General features: G+C 40.4%; 1 long non-coding RNA gene across 2 annotated transcripts in view; it reads right to left on the bottom strand.

The window, feature by feature from the left end:
- Positions 1-26,249, bottom strand: part of LOC118923050 (uncharacterized) — a 112,886-nt gene that overhangs the window by 28,667 nt on the left and 57,970 nt on the right. Inside the window, exon 5 of one of the 2 annotated variants that reach the window (XR_005029017.2) lies at positions 24,591-24,718. The exons of the other annotated variant lie outside the window; for it this stretch is intronic. This is a non-coding gene — a long non-coding RNA (uncharacterized LOC118923050). Of the gene's footprint in view, positions 1-24,590; positions 24,719-26,249 lie in introns of those variants that run through there. 2 annotated transcript variants of the gene reach the window in all.

The following is a 26,249-nucleotide window of genomic DNA, read 5'->3' as shown; positions in this document are numbered from 1 at the left end:
AGCTCTCTCCTTTATATATGTTAAATAAAATAAAATTGTCACCTAATTCCTGAAAAGGATTTGGTGTTAAAAGACACCATTAAGAAAAAAAAGAGAAGCCAGATTGTGAGAATTTATTCCCAGTGTACATGTACTTGACAAAGGATTCTAATAAGTACATGTTAAGACAAACCATCTAGTTAAAAAGCATAAGCAAAAGATTTAAATAGACACCCCACAGAAGAGGATATCCAAATGACTACCATGGGTATTAAAAAGCACCTAAGTTCTTAGTTACAGGAAAATGCAACTTAAAACCACAGTGAGACCCCACTACACACCTACTAGAAGGACAAAGAGTTGGCAAGGATGTGGAGTGACTGGAACTCTCATGCATTGCCAGTGGAAGTGTAAATTGGCATAATTATTTTAGAAAACTGGCAATATCTATGAATTCTAAATGTACATCCACTCTGTAACCCAGCAATCCTACTCTGAAGTATACACTCAGGAAAAATAAGGACATTTTTCCTTTAAAGACATGAAAAAGAATATTCATAATTACCAAAACTGGAAGCCCCAAAGTCCATTAACAGGAGAATGGATAAAAGTATTCATACAACAAAATACTGTACAGCAATAAAAAAGGATGAATTACTAATACTCCCCACAACACAGGTGGTGACCTTCCAGACATAATATTGAGAGAAAGAAGCCAGAAACAACTACATACTGTATGATTCTATTTATGTGAAGTTCAAGAACAGGTAAAATTAATATATGATGATAAAAGTCAGAATAATGGTTAACTTTTGGGGAGACATTGACTAGGAAGGGGCTCAAAGGAACCCCTATTTTGGGATGCTGGAAATATTTTATATTTTGATCAGGGGATACCTTCCTGGTGAATATATATGTAAAAATTCATCAAGATATACACTTAAGATAGGTACACTTATTGCACTATATTATACACATGTTAAATTTCAACTAGAAAGTCAAGAAAAAGAGTACAGGACAGCTTGCATCACATCTTGAAATTACCAACTGCAGAGCTACAGCTGACACAACCACAAGACTGTTGATGACTTACATTTTCCACTCTTCCCAACCAACACCAGCGCCTCATCTGTAAACAGAGATTAAATAGTACTTTCCTCATGCAGTTGTAAGGATTAAACACCCACAGAGCAAAGAACTCAGAACAGAGCTAGTTAGGATGGCACACCTCTGCTAAAGTTACATAGTACTGGAAAATACACCTGGCTGGTCGTTATATTTTCAAGCCATTTGGGATCTAGTGGACATCAACTTTTTTTGATGTGGTTTTCTCCTACAACCTGATTTTCTTAAAAAAAAAAAAATATATATATATATATATACACATACATATATATATGCATACATATATGATGCCGGGGTTCTTGTTTGCGGAGCCGAAGAATGATCTTCACAAACAGTCAAGGTAGGTGAGCAAGGTACAGGCTTTTATTTAGAGATACAGTGAAAGGACAGAGCTCCCAGCTCACGCCAGGAGGGGACAAGAGAGTTGGTGGTGGTGCATTGTCTAGGGGTTTTACAGGCAGTTGAAGATATTTGGGAACGTGAAAAAAGCTTAGGGGTGTGGACTTGTTAAGTGGTCTCTGAATATTTAGAATTAACTTAACACAAGTAACTTCCTCTGATGATTTCTCCCTGGGATACCAGCATCTTGGTCTGGGGGCATATGAAACAAGGCCACTTGTTCAACCCCCAGGGTGGGCTGAGGTATTGCTTGCTAAAGAGTAAGTTAAGAATTTCTAACGTCTTAACTTCTTGGGTATTAAAATACAATCTTATCTTTAAGGTGGAATCCTTCTTGCCTTTTACTGTGTTGTTTATGCCTGGGCTTACCTGCTAAATTAGTTGCCCAGTTTGCAAAATCACTTCATCAGATCTGAAGGAGAAAGACAGCACATAGGCCTGGGCCTTTTAGTATGCTAAAGAGAACCTTACACATGATTATAAATGGTTAGCATAATAAAACATGTGCTACTCTTCTTTATCTGGGGAACATTAACTAATTTTACTTAAGAATGATTCTAGAGCTCCATGTTTAACATAGAGTTTTAGCAGGGGGGTTTCCTTGCATGCAGTTGCACTGCTCTGACTGCAAATATCCCACCCTGCCCCCTCCGGAGGCCCTTACCCTACTCTGACTACATCCATGGTCCCTGTCTCATATATACATACATATATACATACATATATACATATACATATATATATATATATACACACACACACACACACACACACATACATACCTTTACCTAGAAAGGTCAAAAGGGGAAAAAACTTAAATACCCTTAATCCATCATTTTTTATTTAGTAAAATTAAAGTTTCAAACATATCAAATGGAACAAAACAAGCAAGCAAACAAATTTCACTACTTTTTTTTTAGACTTTGTAAAATAACATGTAAGTGTCCCTCATTTTCCCCTTCATTCTCCAGAGGTAACCAGATTACCAGGCCAATCTGTGTTTGAATTGGTGTTCAGAAAAGAGTGAACAAACTCTCTGTATTGTGCAACTGTTGTGGGGAGCTGGTTAATAGCCGGCAATCAATACACACAAGGCAGGCACTGCTTAATGCAGCTTCTGATGGAGAAGGTGCTTGGCCTGTGTTCGACTGCAGGAGTCACAAGTTGCTCCTCTGTTCTCTGCCTAAACCAGATTCCACAGCATTGCTCCTGCCGGCACCAAGACATTTGGTAACCTAAGTACTTGGCGTGCACAACCACAGACTCACAGCTCAGGCTTGGTCTTTTCTCAGATAAACAATCCCAACAAGACACTGTCTGCGAGATGAGAGGGAGGTAGGAGGGGTGGTAAGGATTTTAAAAATTCTCTTTTCTGACTAATTCCTAGGTTTGTAAAGCTTTCCCCCCTTACTAACTCTGTTTTCCTCTTTTCCCAAATAGCTACCAAGTGACATTTGATGCTCCTTCTAGTGTGACTTTCCCTGGAGAGCTTGATGAATCCCTTAGGACAACACAACTTGCCCAGGGCCTTTTCCTGCAGCTGGTTGGAGGCAGTGGTGGGGAGGAGGTTGGGGGTGGGGGCGCGTCAGAGGCCAGGAGGGTGTTCTGGAGTATGCTGCTTTTACTGAGAACTGGGGGCTCAATTTTTCTCTTTCAGAATTATTTGATGCTTCTCTTCTAAAGCTTATGAATATTTTATAATCTTTCTAGGCTGTTCAGATTAGATTTGGGGTGAGTTTAGGACTCACATATCTTTTTATCTTAAATTTTAAGACATGCATTCTATTTTTATTTGCTCTCCCCACCCCCCCATCTTTATTTGTTGCGTCTCTGTTTTAAACACTTGTACCAGCCTTCTGCCCCTTCCCCTCCTCAAATACTTCATTGGTTTCATTCGTTCATTCATTCATTCAGTGCATGTTTTGTTAGCACTTCTGATTGCTGGGCTCTTCTCTAAATTTTGGGATGCTGCAGTGAACAAGACCGGGATCTTGGCATCATGGGCCTTACATTCTAATTGAATGTAAGGCCAATGTCCATTCTGAACACAGATAAACAAATGTACATTCCTAACACATAAAACAATGTCATGTTGTAATAAACAGCAGTGTATGTGGATGGAGAATGATGTGCTTGGAAAAGGGTATTTATTTTAGGTATAGTTGATCTTGTAGGACATCTCCAAGGAGATGATATTCCTTTCGATGCCTTTACTTTCTTCTCAAGTCTTTCAAGGTGTTGGTGATCCATTTCTGCACCTCTCATTCTACATCACCCTTCTTACCTCTTCCTCATGTCACACACCCTTTGCTTCAGCCCTTTCCATGACTGCCTTATTTTCCTCTGCTTGCCCTCATTCTGGACTCCACCTTCCTGAACCTCTCATATTCTCCCCCTAATCATTTCCATAGCTGCATCACAAATAATTTGCATGTGGGTGCTTAACACACACTTTTAAGTGATTTTGGAAATTGCTTTGGAAATTGCTATTAGAGAAATAATTCTGGAGTAAAGCAGAGGTTTGCAAACTTCTGGTTTGATGATCTGTTGTTTGTAGGGGATAAAAGGCTTTGAAAGAGGTACCTTTCCCAGCTCCTTTTGCTCAGCCCTGAAAAGGCTACTTACATTTATAAAAATATCAGTTCAATAGAGCTTTACCTTGATATACAGCTATGGCAGTGGCTCTTAAATATCACTTTATGCTGAGTAGCATACATTGAAATCTGGAGTGGAAATGACTCCTTAACAAAACCCACACCCATTTTTAGTTGACTCACATTTTGAGCGAAGCCCAGACCACCTGCTGTTTATTCCCTACCATTTGGAACTCTACCTTCATTTCTAGGTTTCCTCCAGAAGACATGAAACATGGATCTCCACATAGCCTTTCATTTAACAAATAAATCTAACAATGGATGGGCCCTGTAAGTTTCATTAAACAATACACATACACAGAGCCCATAAATTTTCGTGTCTTGGCCAGAATGGTGGCACCACATAACCTCTGCAGCAAATGCCTGTGCTCAGCATAATGCCTGAACCGTGATTGTTATTGAATATATCAATGACTAGAAAGGAAAGGGCCATTTCTAATAATTAAATATTCACAAGATCTTCAGAATAATTTGATTCTGTTTTATCCATCATTTGGCAACTGTTAATGCCAGATTTTTAGGCACTTTTTTCTCATAATAGGAAATAGTTTTTAAAAGAAGAGTTAACATGCAACCACATTATCTACACAGACTCAATGATGTACAAAAATAAAAAATTCTTTGCACTCCAACTAAGAATAAAGCACTCAATTACATCAGATGGAACTCTGGAATCTCATCTGTGTTTTTATTTCATCTTGTAATACTGAACTTGGAATCAGAGGGAAAGGGTCAGGCAAAGTAGCTATTTGAGGATTTAATTGAAGCATTGAGCCTTAGGGGCTGCTCAGGTTAAGCCAGAAGGATGGTAGCATTGTGGTGGTGAAGAGTTTCATTGTCGGTTTTACAGGTTCTGTGATTTCATTTTGTCAGTTCACAAGGAATGAGCTTTCACACTCCGTCTACCCAGCCTTCCTCCTAGGTCTGTACCTTCCACCTCCTGGCTTCAGGCTTAGGTCCCCCTAGACTTTATGACTTGAGTGTGGAGCCCACAGTGTCTAGGGCATTGCTACTCAGAATGGGATTTGAGGGGCAAGAGCATCATTTGTCCACTTGTTAGAAAAGCAGGATCTCAGGCTCCACCCCAAAAGTTCTGAATCAGAATCTGCATTTCAGCAAGGTCACCTGCCTGCATGTTAGAGTTTGACGAGCACCTGTCTGAGTTCTCGCTGACCACTGAACAGCATGGTTATCAAACATTAGTGAGCTTCAGGATCACTGACAGAGTCATTTATTCAAAAATGAAAATTCCTAGTCTCCACTCCAGAGATTGGATTCAGGAAGTCTGATAGGCCTTGAATCTCCCTTTTCTTGGGCCTGTGCCCTGGTCTGGTTCTGAGCTCAGGCTCAGTCCTGAAAGTTGGGCTTCTACAGTCTTACGTTTTTATCACAATTCTATTAATTAGTGTTCTGTCCCTCAGTCTCTGCTTTGAAAATTCTTTTCAATGGTGGCTTCAGAATTTCTATTCAGAAAGGTCTGTACAGCATTTATGTGAAGGTGAAGGGCACTATTGGCATTTTGGGCTGTGTAACAATCTGGTTTAAAGAAGGAGGCTCGGAGCTGTTTTTGCTTAACACTTTACGTAAGATTGAGGAAACATCAGCTGCCTGTATTAAGAAACCAGAGATAAGACAATTTGTTACTGGCACAAGAACAGACCCATAGGCCAATGGAACAGACTAGAGAGCCCTGATATAAACCCAACCATATATGGTCAATTTAATATATGATAAAGAAGCCATGGACATACAATAGGGAAATGACAGCCTCTTCAACAGCTGGTGTTGGCAAAACTGGACAGTTACATGCAAGAGAATGAAACTGGATTACTGTTTAACCCCATACACAAAAGTAAACTTGAAGTGGATCATAGACCTGAATGTAAGTCATGAAACCATAAAACTCTTATAAGACAACATAGGCAAAAATTTCCTGAATATAAGCACAAGCAACTTCTTCCTGAATGAATCTCCTTAAGCAAGGGAAACAAAAGCAAAAATGAACTCATGGGACTACATCAAACTAAAAAGTTTCAGTACAGCAAAGGACACCATCAACCGAACAAAAAGGAATCCTACAGTATGAGAGAATGTATTTGTAAATGACATATCCGACAAGGGGTTAATATCCAAAATATATAAAGAACTTACACACCTCAACACCCAAAAAGCAAATAACCCGATTAACAAATGGGCAGAGAACATTAAGACAGTTTTCCAAAGAAGAAATTCAGATGGTCAACAGACACATGAAAAGATGCTCCACATCACTAATCATCAGGGAAATGCAAATTAAAAACACAATGAGATATCACCTCACACCAGTAAGGATGGCCAGCATCAAAAAGACTAAGAACAACAAATGCTGGCAAGGATGCAGACAAAGGGGAACCCTCCTACACTGCTGGTGGGAATGTAAGCTAGTTCAACTATTGTGGAAAGCGATATGGAGGTTCCTCAAAAAACTAAAAATAGAAATGCCATTTGACCCCAGAATCCCACTCCTTGGAATTTACCCAAAGAGTACAACTTCTCAGATTCAAAAAGACATATGCACCCCTATGTTTATCACAGCACTTTTTACAATAGCCAAGATATGGAAGCAACCTAAGTGTCCATCAGTAGATGAATGGATGGTGTGGTACATATACACAATGGAATACTATTCGGCCATAAGAAAGAAACAAATTCTACCATTTGCAAAAACATGGATGGAACTGGAGGACGTTATGCTCAGTGAAATAAGCCAGGCAGAGAAAGGCAAGTGCCAGATCATTTCCCTCATTTGTGGAGTATAATAACGAAGCAAAACTGAAGGAACAAAATAGCAGCAGACTCACAGACTCCAAGAAGGGACTAGTGGTTACCAAAGGGGAGGGGTGTGGGAGGGCAGGTGGGGAGGGAGGTAGAAGGGGATTGAGGGGTATTATGTCTAGTACACATGGTGTGGGGGATCACAGGGAAAACAGTGTAGCACAGAGAAGGCAAATAGTGAATCTGTGGCATCTTACTACACTGATGGACAGTGACTGCATTGGGGTATGGGTGGGGACTTGATAATATGGGTAAATGTAGTAACCACATTGTTTTTTCATGTGAAACCTTCATAAGAGTATATATCAATAATACCTTAATAAAAAATAATAAAAAAAAGAAACGAGAGATGAAGTCAATGGAGATTATTGGTGGATATCATTACTATTTACTTTATTCCCACCAGTGTTCCCCCTGCCCCAGAGAGCTCCTGAACACCAGACTTGTAGTTAGAGTCTTTTAATCACCAGCATCAGAACAGTCTGCACATAACTCAACACAGGGATTTATCAGGAGGATATCAGATGGCTCACAGTACAACAAGAAGTCTATAGAACAAGGTTCACAAATGGGTTGGAAGCAGGGCAGATTGTGGGGTTTGGGTAGCAGGAGCTTCTCAACAGTTTTGTCTGGGAACCACCTCTTGAATGAATGAGTTCTAACTATTTTGTCTTCGTACTACTTTTTTGAAGATTCAAATCCCAGGACAGGACTATTTGGCCTGGCTTGATAAGGAGAAGGCTGCCCACTTCACAGACTATATCCAAAAGGAAGGGCAATTCCCCAGTGGAAATGGGGGTTTTGGAGTAGATGCCTGGCAGCCAAAAAAGCAAACAATGTCTTACTACTTGAAAACACACTTTCATGGCATCTCAGACTCCACTAGAAGTATGTTCCGTGAGATGGATATTTTTGTCTATTTTTGTCTCTGTTGTTTCTCAAGTGCCTAGAACAGTGCTGGGAACATAGTAAGCTCTCCATAAATATTTGTTGAATGAATGAAAGAATGAATGACTAGAGAGGCTGCATGGCATGGTGATTAAAGATTAGCCTCTGGAGTCAGGCTGCCTGGGTTCAAAGCCCAACTCTCTTATTTTCTGGTTGTATTAATCTTGGATGGGTACTTAACTTCCTTGTGCTTATGTGCTTGGGTTTCCTCATAGCTACAATGGTATTAATAGGTTTTATTTCATAGGGTTGTAGTTAGAGTGTGGTTATAACAATGTGTATCAAGTTGGCTATTGTTTCATCTACCTATTACTGTGTAACAAACTATCCCAAAACATAATGACTTAAATCAACATTGTATTTATTTGCTCCTGATTCTGTAATTTGGACTGGGGTGGGAGGAGACAAGTCAGCTCTGCTCCTTGTGACGTCTGTTGGTGCTGGCACAACCACGATGGCATTTTGACTCATATCTGGCACCTCCGCAAAGATGGCTGAAATGGCTGGGAGCTGGCTGGGAGAACTTGTCTGGGATCATATATGTAGGACCTTGGTTCTTGGTGTCGTCTGGGTTCTCAGTTCTCTTTCACGTGGCCTTCACATGTCTCCCTCTCCACGCGGCCTCTCATGGGTGTCTCCATGGACTCTGAGCTGGCTATGTAAGAAGTCTGGCTACTCTGCTTCCAAGAGCACAAAAGTGGAATCTTCTATGTTCTTAAGGCATAAGATCACAAGGCTTATCAGGCATCCTGTTGGTTTTTCTGTCTTGGCACTACTGACATTTGGGGCTTGATAAGCCTTTGTCATGGGGTGCAGTACTGCACTGCAGGATGTTCAACACCTCCCTGGCGTCTACCCACCCGTGATGGACAAAATTATTTACAAACATTGTCAAATGTTCCCCAGGGAGCAAAATCTCCCTTGGCTGAGAACTCTTTGGTTAAAGCAAGACACAGGTGCAAACCAGATTCGGACGGAGAGGTGAAAGAGGGCAGGGAGACCTGGAAACTAGGTTCCCTGAGGACCATCAGCGTTACAGACTCACACTGCTATTATTATCTCTTAACATTGCTTTATCTCAGCATGATTTTCTCTAAACAATCCCTGCTTCTGGATTCTGCCCATGTGTTGGGCCATCCCTCCCTCTTTCTAAGGGCTGCTCACTCTGACTGCTCGTCTGAACGTCCCACTTGCCGTGGGCAGTGCTCTGCAGCCCCCGTGTCTGGTCACTGCCCTTGGCTTCCGCTGCTGCACCACCCGAGTGGCCAGTGTGTTGGTTCTGCTCGTTTTCCTGTCCCACCGTGGCTACCTGAGCTATCTCTGGTGCCCGTGGCTGCAGCACACGGCCAGGCTTTGGGACTGGAAAGGCTGATCTTGAGTGCCTGAATACAGCACATGCTGTCATTCCCAGGTGAACTACCGCCGCCTAAGCGCTCTCGCTCTGTCACCCCTTCCCCCACTGACTAACTCCTTTTCTTTCCTTGAGATTCATCTGAGGGGTCACCTTCCCTAGGAAACCTTCCCCAAAAGCCCAGGCTCCAGCTCAATTTAGCAGTGTCTGGAGGGCAGAGGCCGTATCACATCCATCTTCACGTTCCCACAGTGTCCACTGCATGGAAAATATTTCTTTTATCAATAAACGAATGATTTTAAGAAGGAAATAATTTAAAATTTGAAGAGAGTGTGAGGAAGTGCTAGAGTGAATCATGCCATTATCTGAAGAGCCTTCTGGGCAGGAGGAGCAGCAAGTTCCTGACCAGAGGCTGACGTGGCCACGGTGTGTTTGAGGAAGAGCAAGGAGGCCGGTGGGGGAGGGCGGAGAGCAGGGGGAGATGGGCTCCAACAGGCAACAGGACAAGATCGCTTGCTTTGTCGGTCAAGATAAGGACTCTGGATTTTGTTCTGAATGAGATGAGAAGCAACAGGGGGGCCGTTACAAGCAGAAGGGTGACTTACACTGACCTGTGTTTTTAGAAGATTATTTTGGCTCTTTTGTTGATTCTAGGGCGGTCAGGGCCAGGAAAGGAGCAATGAGACCAGTTACAAAGCCACCGAAATAATCTAGCAAGAGATGCTGATGGCCTTTCCTGGTGGGCTGGATGCAGGGTATGAGAGAATGAGTGGTATCAGGAATGACTTCATGGTTTGGAGTCTGAGCAAGAAGAATGGAGGGCTATTTTCTGAGATGGGGAAACTGCTTAGGGATGGAAATTAAATGTTTAGTTTTGACATTTTGTGAGATGCTTATTATACATTCAGTTGGTTGCAGAGTAGACAGTTGGATCTGTAAGTGTGAAGTGCAGAAGCATATAAACTGAATATGTAAATGTGGAATTTCTTAGCTCTATTACTTAAGCTAGGATAAGCTTCTGTGATTAAAAAAACAAGAAAATACAATGGCTTGAAATAATAGAATTTTATTTCTCATAAAGCAACAGTCTAGGAGAGTTCTAGATCACTGGCAAATTGTGGCAAGACCTTTGTGTATGGAAAATTGGAGACAGAAACCTGATTGCAATTGTTCAACAAAGAGTGAGAAAGGGGGGAATTGGAATCATAGACTGTGTATGGGCAATTCACTTAAGGAGTTGTGTTATAAAAGGGAGCCAAGAAATGGGTGGTGGCTTGAGGAAGATATAGGCCCCATTTTTTGTTGTCATTGTTTTCGCTTTACTATTTAAAGACTTTTTTTAAAATAAGAAAAATTGCAGCATGTTTGTATGCTGATGGAACTGGTTCAGTAGAGAGGAAAAGACTGATGAGGCAGGAAGGAGAGAGGAGAATTTCAAGAGCCCTGTCCTTGAATAGGCAGAGGAAATGCCAACCAGAGTGAGGACCTTTGGCTTTAGATAGGAGCACAGACCATTGTTCTTCCATAAAAACAGCAGGCTGCCCTGAGTGTATGGGCACAGAAGTAGCTAGGGGGGTCAGCCATCCTGGTTTTTCTGGCCCTGAAGGGTTTCCTGGATCATGAGACTTTCAGTGCCTGAACTTGCATAGCCAAGGGAGTCAGGAATGGTTAGTCCTCTTAGAGGCAGGAAAATTTGTGGTGTGGGTGTATGGAAGTTCTCTTTTGATTACTTGGAGTATTGCCAAATGAGAAAGGGCAAGCCTTCCTTTGTTGATTCACCCCATTACTAAGCATCTATGCAGTTTAAATCCCAGTGTCATGCAATGTGAAGGATATTACAAGGAATGAGTTGCTGTCCCTGTTCTTGTAGAGCTGAGATTAGTGGGAAAGACAGAAAAGAGCATGCCTATGTATCAGGCAGACCAGTGTGGGATGTGTGTGATAGAACACCTCAGTCACGTCCCACATTTCAGGAACCTATCATCTGCTAGAATAGATAATACTCAATGATAGTAATAGTTAAGATTTCCTGAGATCTTATTGATTTCTAGCAGCTGTATGCCCATTATCTAATTCCAATTTCACAACAACCTATCAGGAGGTCTGATAGTTATCATCTGCATTTTACAACCAAAAGAAATATATAGTGACTAAGCAGATAACTTCAGGTCACACAGCAAGTGTTAGAGGTAGGTCTTGAACCCTGGGTTACACCCTGCCTAAGTTTTTAAGCACTACTCAGCACTACCTTCTAGAAATTGCTATAATGCATGGTACTATATGAGAAATAGTACTGAGAAGTGTCCTACAAATTTAGAAGAAAGAGAGAGAATTTTTGTTTAAGGCAATCAAGGAAGCCTTCCTGGAGGAAGTATCATTAAATGGACCTGGAAGGAAGTTAGGATTTTATTAGGCAGAAGTGAGGGAAAGACATGCCATGCAGCAGCCTTAACAAGGACTAAGTTCTCTTTTTATCACCTACTAGCCTCATGGACTCCCAGGCTCTTAGGTCACTTGATTTTTCACTGCCTTCAAGATAAATGTTTATGATTTTAAGAAGGTAGAACCACAGAGTGGAATGATAATTTTCACTTTCTTACACATTCCCAGCTTGCCTTTAGAGCTCTGGAGTGAACAACAGAACTCTGTTGATCTTCAGAGAATAAATACATAAATACATACATAAATAAATTTATATATTACCTATATATGTTAAAGTTTAACATACAGAAAAGTGAACCAATCTTCAGTACTTTCATTAAATAAATATACCTGCATAACAGCTTACAATTAAGAAAAAGAACATTCCAGGAGCCCTCTTCATGCCACTTCTTAATCACACCCTGCCACCTCTGACCAAAGTTAATGATTACCTTGAGTTCTGAATGATAAATAGTTTTGCCTATTTTTGAACTTGATCTAAATGGGATCCTGCATTTTGTTCTTTTTTTGTATCAGGCTTCTTTTTAGTGTGTTTATAAGATTCATCCATATTGGTGGATATACATAGCTATAGACTTTCATTTTCATTGCTGTGTGGTATTTCACTGCATGAATGTTTCAGAAAATTCTACTATTTATTAAATCATTCTTCTGTTGATGTGTGTATAGATAATTTTCAGTTTTTGAGAATTAGGAACAGTGCTTTCATGAACTTCTTGTACACACTTTTTTGAAAATGTGCTCACTTCCTTTGAGTATAAACCTGCACATACATATAAAGGTATGTCGGCTTCCTTCTAGTGCTTTCATTTCCTAGCACCTGGCTGTGCTTCCAGCACCACTGGGCTTGTACAGGTGAGGTTATGGGGTCAAAATGGCCACTCATCAGTGCTTTTAGGTTTGATGAAAGACTTCTCACCAGATTACAAAATGCACTGAAACCCAATAACCAGGTCTCTGGAGATGAAAATAAAGTATTGCATGTTGGCGTTTAGCAAAGATCAAGCAAAAGTTGGCTCTATCTCCTTCCTGAATGGCTCTGATCCAAAATTATTAACATGGCTAATTCTTATTCCTTCTGAGCAACTCCAATTGTAAGTTCCTTGTAATTAATTGTTTCTGGCCAAGGGTGTTTTGTTCACCACCATATTTAGTGTGTGTAGCTCATGATAGATGCAATATTTATTTGTTGATAGACTGACAGTTCCTAATGGTATACAGAATCACACCCTGTACTTTTTCATATGACAAATTATCTGTACTGTTTAAGATGGTAACCACTAGCCACTGAAACTATTGAGCATTTGAAATGTGGTTAGTGTGACTGAGGGACTGAATATTTTTAATAGTTAATTTTAAGTGATTTAATTCAAAAATGATATTTGATTCTGTTATGGAAAATTTGAAGTATGTTTGGACTAACTTGGCTATGTGAATGTACTTTTTTCAACTTTAGATTTTATGAAAGGGTTTCAAAGGTTCAAGCATTTCAGATAAATATTTTGCAACCAAATCAAAGTGTGCAATATTGTGGTGTAAAATAGATAAAAAGACTTTGCATGAAAAAAAGAATAAAATATCTCATTAAATTTTTTATATTCATTACATTTTATAATCATATTTTCAATATGCTGGGCTAAATAAAGTGTATTATTAAATTGGATTCACTTATTTCTTTATTTTATATTATTTTTTTGTGGCCACTAGGAAATTTTAAATTACATAGGTGGTTGGCATTATATTTCTGTTGGATAGTGCTCTTCTAGAGATTCTCAAATAAAATGTTTCATGGCAATTCCTGATAGTCTTCTGCTCCAGGAAGCTAGGTAAGAATGTCTACTTATATAAATACAATATGTTTTGGTATATATGGTCAGTGGTCAGGAAAGAGAGGAACATTTGGGAGATGAGAATGGCTATGAATTATAAAGTCAAGCTTGAGATTATATCCCAGCTCTGCCACTTCATAGGTCGGTGACCTTGAGCAAAGTATTTTTCTCTAAGTGCATAAACTTCCAGATTTCCTCTCACGTCAGTTAGAGTTATGAATACTGTAGAGGACATTGTTGGTGCTCTGCTCAGATTCTCTGGGTCCCAGTTATTATTTCTGTGCATATACACCCACCCTTGCCTCAAATGGGGACAATTTCATACCCCACAATCTCCTGGGGCCTGCAGCCCAAGCAGAGACTTTATCTGGGAATCACACCCTCAGTTCTCCTACTCTACTTCTCTCATCTAGGGGTCAGTTCTGGGAGTCCAATCTAAGATACTACCTACCTCATATATTTTGGCAGGAGTAAATGAGAAATGCCTGGCACAGAGGAGGTTCTTAACCCAACTCATGACCTATACCAACCAGTACACGCCAGTGATTTTCCCTCTGCAGGAGGAAGATGTGCACTGTCAGTGGGTGATTTGGAGTTTTGGAGTGTGTTTGTGCTGACATATCAGAGTCTCTCTCTTGGATCTTTACCCCTAAGCAGCTTTTCATCGGCTCAGGTATAACAAACAAGCTCATAGGTTCGTGGGCCTGAGAGAACATTGAATCCACTTGTGAACACCAGTGTTACATATGTTTCTGCAACTTCTCTCTACACTGTCAGACATGTTGTGAGTTATTACATCATCCCAGGATATAAACTATGCTGCTTTGGAGGGACGTCAACAATTCCAGAATTAAAAAGGAGATTCTTTCAGTCAGCAAAGAGCTTGCTGACTCAACACACACAGTATGCACATGCATATAAATCCATATATAAATATTGTAATGATAGCATTTGATATAGTAAAGATAATCTGTTTATATTTTCATGTACCTCCAGTTCATTCTCTTGACATGTTTTTGATAATGCTGACAGTTATCATTTATTGAAGTTTATTATACATGAGACATTATTATAAGGTGTTGATAGACACTATCTTACTTAATCTACTTACAAACTCAGTTCAAATATTATCCACTCAAAGAGGCCTTACCTGACTGCCCTAAGTTAGCCATGCTCTGTTGCTCTATTGTACCCTTTGTCTCTATTTAAATTTGTTATTTACTTGGTTTAAGTATTTATTGTGCCTCTCTGCATCCAACATATCCCCTATCCCAGTTTGAATGTGTGCTATAGACAGTAAGCTCTTCCCTGTCTTGCAAAGTACTATATCCACAGGTAAGAAAATAGCACCTGGCACATGGCTGATACCCAGTAAATACTTGTTAAATGACAGAATGAGTAGAAAATTTAATATAGATGAGACCTCTGAAGTCCAGAAAGGCTAAGAGGTTAAGACCCCAGAGCTAATAAGTGGCAGAGCTCTCATTTGAACCTCTGTCTCTTATCCACTCTGTACTGCTGTTCTTTATATTGTGTGGACTATAGAAGATGGCATATCTTGCCCGTAAGGAAACCACTCTCTCTGGTATGGGAGGGAAAACATGCACTTCCAGTCAACCAATGTCTGCTAACCTTGCTAGGAACTGTATGAAGCATTAGGGACACAGAAGTGAACAATACAAATTCAGCCCAGACCAGCATGCAGCTTTTGGTTTAGCCTCTTGAGTAGGGAAGACTAGTATTACAAGTAATAACAAGTGAGATGAGTATTTTGAAAAGGAATGTATGGAGAAAAGCAAGGTAATCCAACCAAGTCAAGGGGACAAGGAAGGCATCTCTATGGGAGTGATTATAGGCTGTTTAAGAAATAGAGAGAAATACATCATGAAGGTCATGTAGAGATGAGGGTAAGAATGACAGGAGGTAAATAGAGAACAGATTTGAAAATGACATTTATAATTAATGATCACACATGATGGAGAGTGGCTTGTCTTAACAGAAATTGGGTACAGTGTTATTGCTGAGGTAGTTAAGAGAATGGTAAGATTCCCACATCTGAGAAGCTTCACAAAGCCATTTGGAGAGCTAAAAGAATATCCATACACAGAGACAGAAGAGCATCCAAACAATTTCTCATTTCTTTCTTAATTTTACTTTTTGAGTAACACATTCCAATGGTTTTGTATAGATAGATAATACATAAAACTGTAATGTATCTCACTTCTACTCCTATTTCCCATCCATCCCCCAACCTTCACACTACCACAGGTAATCATTTATTAGTTTCTTATGTGTTCTTCCAAAATTACTTTATGCAAACACAAGCAATTGCAAATAAATATTCTTATGCCCCACCCTTTTGCTGCACCATATAGCATGCTATATATACCATTCTATACCACAGTAACAACATTATCTTCAAAATCTTTCCATATCAGCAGGTAAACAACATCCTCAGTATTTTACAGCTGCACAGTGTTTATATGGATATACCATCATTTATTCAACTAGTATTTTATTGATGACTTTGGAATGTTTCTAATCTTTGGCTGTTGAATCATTTTTTAGATACAGTAACTTCTAACTGTGCAAGTATATTTATACTTATAATTTTTAAAGGTATTGCTGAATTGCCTTCATTGGGGGTTATGTGAAAATGCCTCTAACTGGTTAGATTTAACAGCAAACCTAACCATAAAGCCAGAAGCAAATAAAATGAGTTTTTTTATAGTGATGCTACTAATGTACTCACTCATTTCCAACAAAATACTGGATACAACTAAAAATTTTAAATGGAAAGTTATGTCATATATTGGATAAGATACGGATCCAGATTTTGTGAAGTCTGAAGTTTATGCAATTTATGGTATCTTCTTTATGAAAACTAATATGAATTTCAAAATTGACAGTACAGAACTTTGGGAAGGCCCCACATAAGAGGAGCTCTAAACTGTAAGCTCCATTGGCTTTGTGGCTGACGTGCTCTATAGGACATACATGCACACTTGCAGAGTAGAACAAATTATGTGTCCTTTTCAGCTGGGAAAAACTATGCTCAAAAAGTGTTAACCACCATCCTTAAATACATGTCAGTGAGAATTAAGTCCACAGGCCTTTGAGATTTCAGATCTATGATGCATGCAATATTCCCTGTATTGACATTCTATCTCCCCAAATGGATTTGTTCCATTTACGTGGCAGCATCTTTCATCTTAGGAACTCCAAACACTTTACAGGTACTTCTTGTTAATATTAACAGTATGACTGTGATATGGTGAAAACTATCGCATCACAGAGATAATTCTTGGGATGAGTTCAAAGGACACACAGCAATTTCATCTACCTTGATGATATGCATAAAAGTTCCAGCTGGCAAGTGGTTACCAATGGGCAATGACTTCCTTATTCCAAGTTTGAAAGAGATAAGCCGACAAATTGCATTTAATGCTCTGCAGTTAATGATCTAGCTCTGGAAAAGGAAGCAGCGTGTGTGCCCGGCCCCAGGTTCTGCTGCCATTCCAGTGGCAGGTACCATGAGGCTACTTTGCAGGGAGAAGAAAGTCAGCTGATGAGGAGACAAACACACTCCTCAGAATAGCAATAGGAGAGAAAAACATAAGCAGAGGAGAGAGGAAAGAAGAGAGGGATCCAGAACCAGGTTTAAGAGCCAAGAAAATTAACTAGTCTTTTGTCAGTTAAAAACAAAGCAAAACTAAGTACAAAAGAACACAGAGCACAGAACAGAAATTTAGAAACATGGGGCACCTGCCAAGCAAGATTAGAGTTTCAGTGGAACCAACTACATGTAAGAGAAAGATCTGCATCTGATACTGCTTTATCCAATTAAGTGAGATTTGGAAAGAGCCCAAATCCAGCCACCTGCACTGCAAATTTTAGAAGTTCTATGACTAAGTTTAACTAATGTTGACCTTAAGTGAAATGTGCCTCATAAACTGGGTTTATGTTCATTACCAGTGTTCAAATGTCCACAGCTGATTTCTCAAGTCTATGTGAACAGATTTGGTGACTGCATGCTAAGAAGTGTCTACTACTGACATTTCTTTTTTCTTTTGTTTTGTTTAAGAATGACTCCTCAAAAGAGAAGAAGATCATTGATGCTTTAGTAAAAGGTAATGAATTTACAACCACAAAATCTGATGCACAAGAAACATCCTTTCCCCGCTTTTCTGTTGTTAAAAAAAAAAAAAGTTTATGGTTATTTTTTCTTAATTGGTTTCTTTAAAATTCATTCAAATCCCATAGTATTGCACTGGGTGGTGGAAGTTCAATTTCTATCATTATTTGGCTTCACCTCCCACTGATAACGCAGGGCTAAGGGTGTGTATGCAATGCCGGGGAAGTTGGGCATGGGAGTCACAGTGGTTTTAACTAACCCAACAGGCATTCCCGAATCCCTTCTGTTTTGCCACCTTCCCTGCCACTGGGGATGGACAAATGGTTAGGTGATGACACTAGCCAATGAAGGGTAAGGGAACTTACACTGGTCATATAGGAAATGCTTTGCTTTTCCCGGTAACATGGATGCAAGAGCCTAATGGCTCCCTCTTCCTCTCTTTCTCCGGCTGGTTACAAATATGGTATCTGGAATTGCAGCAACCATCTTGTAGTCATGAAGGACAGGCCAGGAGAATTACAGCCTTGGTGGCCCCAACATCAAGCCATTGAACCAATTTCAAGAGCCACTTTCTTCCAGAACTTACTGTTGTGAGAAGAAAAAGAATCACCCTCTTTGTGTAAGCCACTGTATGTTGGGTTTCTCATTATTTGCAGCTTAAAGCATTTCTGATTCATAGAGGAAACAACACTGTTATCCAATCCATCACAGTTGCTGCTGACATACTTTCTGTTCAATGACTCCTTGCAAACTAGCAACAAACTGCTCCTGAGCCCCTCGCTGGATATTAAGAAACCACTGAAGTTAGGACCCTGGTGCCTAAGGTTCAAAAGCCAGGTAGTCATCTTCTCTGAGGCCCATTTTGGGAGCCAGGAGTAGGTCCCTGCTATTTAAAAACCTATAGACTACTATCCCTTCCCTGGATGGAAAATTAATTCTTTTCTCCTCTTGCCATTTTCAAAGGCACTCCCCTCTTTTCTCTATTAGGGACATCTATTACTATTACAATCTCTTCTGTGAGTTGAAGTTTTTACAGGGAGCCTTTCTTCAGGAAGCTCCTGCTTTGTTCAGCAACAAACTACCTCTGAGACAAGGGAGCAAAACTGAGCTTCAAATATAGGAAAACTAAAGAGAGAAGCAAAGCAAGTTATTCTTTTAACAAACTACCATGCCACACCTACCAGTCTAGCAAAGTAGCCACTGTGGCAGGAGACACTGTGAGAATGATAGCTGATTAACTAGGAAACTGCTGAGCCTTATGCCAACTGGCAAGGATGAAATCACTTGGCTTGTTTCTCATCTGCACAGCAGGTTTTCTAATGTATGTATGATGTTGGGATGCTTCATTCATTAGCAAGATAGCTGGTGTAGTTTGTATATGTGGTCTGTGGATGGGAGAGGGAGAAGGCCTAGTTGTGCATCCTGGATTAGGCTGCTTATAAGACTTGCCATCTTGAACTTCACTGTTTGTATTTAAGAAGTCGGAGCTTTCATTTGAAAGTGTTTGCTTTTATTTCTGGATTTTTGTTGTTGAAAGTTTTATCCATGGTTTAAAGTCTGGTTTTTGAAAAGGTAGTCATTTTACATGATTAATTGCAGAACTGATTGTAATAGCAAATGCCTGGAAACAACCTAAATATCAACAGGAGTCTGATTATAACAAATTATAGTACAAACATGGAATGGAAAGCTATATAGCTATAAAGTTGATTGAGGAGATAGTCTACAATGGGTATGAAAAAGCTGCTCTGTTACCTGCTCATTTCCCACAGCCTCCAAAGGTAATTTCTTATGAGTTTTTTTATGCACAAATAACTAAAAATGTAGATTCTTATTTTTCTTTTTTATACAAAAAGTAGGATACTTTACATACTTGTTTGCCTCACTGAATTATAATATGATGCATCTTGGATCTCTTTGCAAAAGAAGTCTATCATTTGTCCAAAATCTTCTTTCATATCATGCAGTAGTGTTTTAAAGTTTTTCCCATATATGTCTTGCACATTTTTTATATTTTTTTCTAGACATTTTGTCTTTTTAGGTTGCTTTTGTATTTCCTTACATTCTTTCAATTGGTTATTTCCATTAACTATAATAATCTTTGTTTATTAACTCTTTACCTTTCTACTTTGCTTTTGATTTTTGAACAGTTTTACAAACTCTAAGTTAAACATAGCATATTCTTTGGGCAATGTTTCTCTTTACAGTGCAAAGCTCTGTGTTCCGAGGCTTTGGGTGCCATGATTGTTGCCCAGTCACAGTGCACTCAGAGTGCCTCACAATCAGATAATGCTCTGACATTCTGAGAATAATCATTATTCAGAGGCTTATTATACAAGCACTGCAGCTCAATCAAAACTACAAAATAATTTTACAAGAACTATTCCATCCATATACTATCACACAGGGAGTAATATGTTCACAAATGTTTGGTTCATTGGTCAAATTACCGTCTATGTTTCTTTGGTGCTTAGAGCCCATGGTACCTCACATTTGGGGAACATGAAGGAAAGCTTTTCATGTATTTAGTTTGGGTGCCAGCTCAGAACCTATGAGTTCATCTATTAGTCAGGTCTTTCTGTGCAGTCATCTGAACTGCCTGCCATTGTAAGGATAGAGAATTTAAATGCAATATAACTACGATAAATGTTTTCTATTCCTGTATTACTTGTAGGCAGTCATAATTGGCCAGAAGGGGCAAGAATTATCAGACTTATTACATAATCCCTATTACAATGAAGCTGTGAGTAGATGGTTTTTAAATAGGACGGCCTTATATAGTTATTTTCCAAGAAAACTTGGCCCCAAAGGCCAATAGAAGCCCAAATATTTGTGACCAAGTATCATTCTCTTTCAATAAAAAGCCCTACCTTTTCATAACAGTCTACAATAACTGCTCCCAATGACAACAAAAATATTTTTTGAAGTCAACTTTCTATTATTCAGGGGAAAATTGTAAAGTTTGTGGCTCTTACTAGGCTAGATTTCTCTTTATGGGTATTTTTCGGTTATTTCAGATTTCATTGGTGGTATCGTCAGAGCCCATCAGGGGAAGTCATGAGGTTTGCAGAACTGGTTAAAGAATTACAGTGTTAGAGGTCATCTAATTCAGCCTCCTCATTTCACAGATAAAGAAACCAAGGAAGGAAATGGTTAAAATTGCTTGCCCAACATCACACAATGACTTTGTGAGAGTCAGAATTGGGAGCCAACTCTCCTGCTCCGAGCCCAGCTTTCCTTCTGTCACAACAGGATGCACTTTGTTAGGCATGAATGAGAAAGCACACTCCAACAGCAACTGTTGACAAAGATGTGATAACTACTAAAGACACATCAGGCACGTACATTGTATTACTTGAGAATATCTTTTTCTTGTTGAGCAATCTTGTTCACTCCCATAGTTATTATTATGACTTGTATGATCGATGACTTAAGTGTCACCAGCCTGGACCTCTTCCATGTATACCAGTGCCTGTTCTATAGTTCTGCCTGCATAATCCACGGACAACTCACATTCTTGAAAAAAACTGAGCTTATTTTTTATTTCCACCACTTTTATTATTTCTTTATTTCCTATTTTGTTTTTTAATTTGATAATCACTGAGATGTCTAAGTCCTCACCATTCCTGATCCTTCACATCCAATTTATTATCAATTTATGTGGTTCTATTACCTAGATATTTATCACACATTTTTTCATCTCTTCATCTCTATTTGCACATCTTCATAACTTCTCACCTGGACTCTCTGCCTTTGTCTCTTTCTTCTTCAAGCTATTCTCCACACTACATTCAGAGTCATTTTTCTAAAGGGTAAATACTCTCTTGCTATGCTCTTGCCTGAAACTCTTACTGTTTTCCTCATGTCCATTACGTAAAGCCCAAGCAGCATTACTTTTTAAAGTCCTTCACATGATCTATCCCACGTGCCTAGCTTCTAACACACCATTGCTTTTCAATATTAGGTTTCATAAACATGAAAATACATGCAATTCTTTGAGCCCATTGGACTATTTCACGCCTCCATGTCCTTGCACATGCAGCTCCCTCTGTCTAAAACACTCTTCTCTGATCGCCTTTCCTATTTCTGAGCACATTGTCCACTGTTGTTATTGTATTCACCCTTTAAGAACCAACCCTGAGTGCAATACTCAACCTTTCCATGAACCCTATGGGCAGAGTTCATATTTTGATGCTTACACTTTGTCTTATATGTACTTCTATTATTATAAATCACATCATAGTATTATTCCTTATTTCCATGTCACTGGGTATTTATCTTTGCCTCAAGACCTAGTCATGCCTGAATGAATAGCAGAATGAATAAATGGGCATGTGTAATAGTAATCTAGAGAAACATTTTGTGGTCAGATGTAAACTGGTATACTTAGAGCATCTGAAAATTATACGGGTTGGCCAATGCTCCTCAGAATGGACTGATTGCCCAAACTATAGAATTGAAATGTTTTGAATTTATAGAATTTTAATAACTATAATTTAGAATGATTATGATTCATATCTACCTTACCCTTTTATTGAAACATGATTTTGTTTCCCATGAAATCACTGCACATAATTATCTCCAGATGACAAGTAGTCATTTCAGCATAGCATGAAGATATGGAAAAGACATGCTACATTTTATCTCTTTTTTAGCAAGGTATTTGCCAATGTTTCATGTATCTTCTGCAGTATTAGTTAGCATCTGCATCTCTACCAGTCTTTAGTCAAATAAATGTATTGCACACTGATTAAGATGTTCTGGACTTCTGAGCTTTAAGAACATATATAGATGAGGTTATTATACATGTACACATAGATCAGATCTGTGGGGATAAATATGGTGACTGCTAAATTAAATGGGGACATGTAGCTAATTGCAACAGTAGCCTAGGAATTGGCTGTTTCATCAGGACTTACACACTTCTACCGAAGTCCATACTACAGATATGAATACTTCTGGATTACTGGGGGATCAAGAGGTTCACTTCCTACAAAGGTAAAATTTATTTGAATTTTCTAATCATACCTAGATTTTACATTTTACTCAATTTATATTGTTTTAAATAGCTTAATTTTTAATAAGACTCCTACATAACTCTAGAGAGCTGTGCCACAAGTAACCTACAGCTTCTAGCACTTCCCTTCACTTTGCCGCATACAAGCTACCAAGTTTGATAAATGAGGGGGTGGTGGAAAGGGCCTTAGATGCAATCCTGGGTACGTCCTTACCAGTGTTTGATCTTGAGCTGAACACCTCTGCTTTCAGAGTTTGTTTCCTCACCTTAATGGAATAATAATACTTGCCTTACCTCCTCAAAAGCATTATTTTAAAAATTGGATGAAAATTACTCTGAGATCTGAAAACTTGGGCTTGGAAAATGGGCAGGAACAAAGGGAGCTGACGCAGCCAGAACTACAGCCAGGTATCATCCTACTGACCCACTGCACCGGAGACACAGCTGCGGCTGCCGGCAGCTCCTGGATGCTGCGCTTTTGGCCCAGCATCCGGCTTGTGGAAGGTCACTGTTGTCACTGTCTCCACCAGCACTATCAGAATGAATTACTATCTCACTAAATCCTGCTAGCTGCAAGGAAGGCTCAAAATGCAAATAGCAGTCTTTCTTGTTCTTTGTGATTTTATCCAAAACATAGGCCAATAGAATGGAAACTCCATCAGATATGAGAGAGGATCAGGATGCTAGGCCCATGGCATCTCTTTCTAGACTGTTACCACAGTCTCCTAACTCCCCGCACAGCCTCCAGCCTTGTTCCCCTCCAGCCCCACTAGCACTGCTGGCACCAAAGTTTCTTTTTCAAAGGAAAATCTGATTTCTGTCATTGCTCCGTTAAAGCCTTCAGTGATCTGTTCCCCTCAATGCTTAAGTAATGCAGACACATTAGAACAGCATGAAACCACTTCTATTCAGATCCTCATCTGCTCCCAGAACCATTCTCCTCTGTGCTTCCCATTTTCTAGTGAACCCTTCGGCCTGGCTGGAATACTAGTTTTCCCAGTGGGTCAAACCAGGAGGCCACTACGTTGGGTCACAGGATCAGGGGCTGCATGGATGCAAGCACAGGCCCCATCCCCTCCCTGCTCCCTCTGGTTTCATGTGATTCTCTGAAGGAGCTGCTGCTTGAGTGCAAATGCTGCCAGTGGTGGAAAATGGACCGGACTCCAGGCTGCTATCCCAACACATCATCACGGGGTTGGAGCAGATGATCTTTGTCAGCATGGATGTGGGCAGCTGCTGGACCTCCTGGCTGCACTGGCCCTGAATGACGGCCTGCTGGAGTGCTGACTGAAACAGCTCCGCCAGGAGCAGGCCAGGCGGTGCGAGTACTGTCAGCCCACAGTCCTGCTTCAGGACACCTAGGAGGGCGAGTTTCTCCTCAGCTTCCTGCAGGGACTGACATCCTTGTCCTTTGAACTCCCCTACAAGTTCGCCATCTTAAATGGGTGGACACTTACCCCACTGGCTCTTGCTGGGCTTTGCCCCTTCTCTGAGCTTGACCCTCTCACTACCTCTAGGACAGAACTATAGTGGAAGGAGTCTCCGGATTCAATTTCCCATTCCTCATGCTTGGAGGACATCGAAGTCCAACACTCAGGCCACAAGACCAACAGAACGAGAAGATCACTGCCTCCTCTCAGCCTGGACACGGCCAGTTCATCCAGCCTCTGCAACCCAAACTCTGACAGCTGCCAACTCCAAGAGAATGGCTCCAAGAGTCCAGACCATTCTGAGGAACTCACATCATGTGACTCAGACCTGGGGACAGCAAATGCCAAGGATTCAGACTCACCACTGCAGGAACGATGAAGCATCTGTCGGGAAAGCAGAAGGATCATTCATGCAGGTATTACAGTCCCAGAAGACGAGCCCCAGCACGGAGGTGACTGTCGAGCCAGAGAAGGCGGCCTCAGACCAAATGCCTCCAGTTTGTCAGCCTTCACCAACGAGCAAGCAGACTTTAGTGATGACCATGACATTCCTAGGGCACTGAACTACATATAGCCTTCTTTCTCAGAGGGATATCTAGAAGATGTGGAATCCATATTAGTACCATTCATTAAACTTGTTTTTCAAATATACAAGAAGGAGATAAGTGTGTGGGCCATTTGAAACACAAGCCAGAGAACACTTCTCTTATACCCAGATCCAACAATTCACCTTACAAAAATAAATGGAGGAAACTCTATCTTCTGGAATATTTTCAGGATGCAGAAATTCAAGAAAAAAACTGATGAGGTTAAAAGGAACGAAAAAAATTACCATGCTTACACATCCCAAATCTAAATGCCAAATATTTCAAAAGAAATTGGAAACCACCCAGCCACCGGAGAACAGTTCACCAAAGATTCAGAGTGTGGGGAAAAGGCTGCCAAGCATGAAGCTGGTCAGCGAGGGCCCACAGGGCATATGGGAAAGGCAACTCAAAGAAATGAGAAGGAAAAGAATCAAGAGGAAGTAGAATGCCCAGCCATTTGTGGAGAATACTGCCAAAGAAAAAAGCCTCAGGACGCCATCCCCACGGCAGCTGGAGCAGCTTCACGTGGTGTGGACACCCCAGGAAATCAGCGGGAAACTCCTTCAACACAGTCTTCACTCCTAGAGGAACACAGGAAGCAGTCTCTTCTATCCTGAAACAGTACTGATGGGCTGGCCTTCTGCCTCCACCACACCAAAATCCCTGTCTGAGGTTAAACAGAAATCAAAAGACTTAACTGACAGTATTTTTGTTTTTAGAAGATGCAAATGCTAGAGTTAGAAATATGAAGGCTTCCAAACCAACTTCACATTCCAGAAAAAAACTTCTCTTTCCAAAATTAGTCTCTGTGTGGTTCACAAAATACCCAAGGCCAAAATGAGGAGAAAGTTCAGAAGTGAAGGTTCACCCAACAGCCTGATGCTTGCAAAGAGGCCTCTGTTTGCTGCAATGAGGAGCCTCATAAATTCCCCTTCATGAGGGGCTTTTTCATCATCAGAATTGACTTCTCTGGAAAACCCTTTTCCAGAAGTATTGTCTCTTTCGGATCCTTCTACAGAAAACACGACTGCACAAAATGCTTCTGCAGAAAATACTTCTACAGGTGACATTACTGTGCTGGAGGAAACTTACCTCTGATGTCACTGCCTGTAAGAATGTTTCCACTGCTGAGCCTGCTGTGCCTGCAGACAGCTTTACACCAACTGCTAAACTGACTGATGAAATCAATAGGAACGCTACAACATGGGCACTGGCGTGCCCTCCAAGCCCACAGCCTGCACGTTCCCAGTGAGCTCATCTCCAGGTGGTCAATATGAAGCTCAGCTAAGCCAGAAGCTATGGTACCTCATCTCCAACAATGACGTGAGAAGGCTCATTTCTCATGTTATCCGGGCTTTGAAAATGGAGTGCCCTGAGACCCACATGCAGCTGGCCTATGCCAAGCTCATCTCCCGAACCGGCCTCCTGATGAAGCTTCTCAGCGAGCAGCAAACAGTGATGGTGTCCAAGGCAGACTGGGATACAGACCAGTGGGAAACTGAGGACTCTGTCAGTGAGGGACAAAGTCCTGAGTGAACA

This window comes from Manis pentadactyla, chromosome 5 (genome assembly GCF_030020395.1).
Source record: "Manis pentadactyla isolate mManPen7 chromosome 5, mManPen7.hap1, whole genome shotgun sequence".
NCBI lineage: Eukaryota > Metazoa > Chordata > Mammalia > Pholidota > Manidae > Manis > Manis pentadactyla.
This window is presented reverse-complemented; position numbering and strand designations above follow the sequence as displayed.